The 2,030-nt window shown below is 35.5% G+C and overlaps 1 long non-coding RNA gene across 1 annotated transcript; it reads left to right on the forward strand.

Moving 5' to 3' along the window:
* Positions 1–388: 388 nt before the first annotated feature.
* On the forward strand, positions 389–1,133 carry LOC138923327 (uncharacterized). The gene is made up of 2 exons (XR_011436802.1): positions 389–747; positions 1,019–1,133. It is a non-coding gene; the product is annotated as an uncharacterized lncRNA (long non-coding RNA).
* The last annotated feature ends 897 nt before the right edge of the window (positions 1,134–2,030 follow it).

Raw genomic sequence — 2,030 nt, forward strand, 5'->3', positions numbered from 1 at the left:
AATTGTTCCTGGAAGCTACCTGAAATTTGTTTCTAAAATGTGTGGAAGTTCAAGGATATAGCACAGAAATACTATTGAAATCACTTCAATGTCTCAAGCTATAAATCATGTAATGGTGTGAATCCCTAATTCATGTATACTTTTTGTCCCACTTTTCAAAACTGTTACATGAAAGACCATATTCTATGGAAAGCAATCGTTTTTGTTTTTATTTTTGAGTGTTTCAGGGTTAATATATTTGGGAAATGTGATTAATCTAAAGAGTTTTTCTGTTTTTTTTTAACTGCAGGGATTCTCAAAGTCTTTGAATTCTAATGTATGCTGTGAATCTCCAGATTCATGACTACAAAACTTCTCCCCTTTTTTTGTGAGGACTGCATATTACATCACAATGAACACTGATGTTCCATAGAACATAGTTTAGGGAACACAGCTGTAAAGCTCAAAAACTTTTCAATTGTTTGAATAATGCTAGTCACTTTTGTAATTTAATTTAAGTAAATTTAACCTGTCCCAATTAGGCCATGGTCCCTTCAAATTTCCGAAATGTGTATGGCATTGAGATGGTTAATGAATTCAGTTTACTCAAAGGTAAATTCATGGCAAGCTCTTGAAATGGGCAAGCAGAACTCTTTTCTACAATTGTGCTATCATGCTGGCAGCTCCAATTTATCAAGCTTAAAGTATTGCCAATTTTGCTATTCAAATCTCTATGCTAGAGTAATTGGATTTGCAAACCAGGAACTGGTAAGTGGATGTTGGATAAAGCTCACAACAGAGACATAAATGCTTTTTTGGCACCATGACTTGGCATGGATGGACGTCAAAGCTTATTTGCTCGTTTTTCCCTATATTGGAGGCATTTTAACCTGTTTAAAGTTCTAGATTTTCAGAGTAAATGTTTTATGATTTTCCTATAAAATCATACTATAATAACCTTCCAGAAAGCTCAAGTTTTTCCAATTCAGTACTCCAGTTCTATTCTTTCTTAAAGTTCTGTATTTCATTGTTCTTTCAGGTACCCAACAGCACACCATCATGACTACCATCATTACTTCTACTACCATTAACACCATTTAATGACTGTACTATGAACCAGGCACTGTGGTAAAATTATTACATATATTATCTTACTTAATGCTCACAGCAATTCTTTAAGATAGGGTTTTACATATGAGGAAATTGAGTTTATGAGAGACTGAGTAACATTTGAACTTGGTTCTTTCAGATTCCAAAACATACACACTGTACTCCATGAGTTTAGGCACAGTCCCTAGTGGGTACCTATGCACATATATGTATAAGAAATCACATACATGTGTTTTTTTACTCCTTTGGGTATCTTTTGGCCAGATGGTGAGAGTCCTTTCATCTTGTGGTGGTTGGGTAGGTTCTCTTACCAAGTCCAGAAAGCACGAACATCAAATATAGGCAGTCCTCACTTTGCAAGGTTCTGATATGAAGAGATTTCAGTTACTATGGTTTACTTAAACAGTACCAGTACCCAACACCGTGCTTCAGATTTCACTTACCATGGTATATTAACTGTAAGTAATTGCATAAAGTATAAACTTCACTGCTAGCTGTTCAGTCCATGAATCATATGCAAATAACAAATGTGTATCATGATCAGTGACCAGTCACATCACTTTTTCAAACTCTGTCAGTGACTGATCGTCGAGCATCTGTTATTCAGCTCATGTACAGACATCAAAGTGTATTGTAGTGTTGTCTATTTGTCTTTTTTTTCCACTCATCAAATACTTACTGCACATTCACTATGTACTGGGCATCATACTGAGTGCCAGAGATCAAGTGGTGAACAAAACACCCTTCCAGGGGCAGATGTATGGTGAATTTGGGAGACTGACAAAGCCACATGGCATTTTACCAAGTGGATAATCACAAAAGAGAATTGACCAACAAAGACGAAATTGCAACAAAGCAATGAAAAGTGATAATGCTGGAAGTGAAATTCAAATCAAACTTAAGTGAAGTTATAGAAGAAATAACTGACTGAGAGAATGGTG

The sequence above is a fragment of the Equus caballus genome, chromosome 3, assembly GCF_041296265.1.
Source record: "Equus caballus isolate H_3958 breed thoroughbred chromosome 3, TB-T2T, whole genome shotgun sequence".
NCBI classification, from domain to species: domain Eukaryota; kingdom Metazoa; phylum Chordata; class Mammalia; order Perissodactyla; family Equidae; genus Equus; species Equus caballus.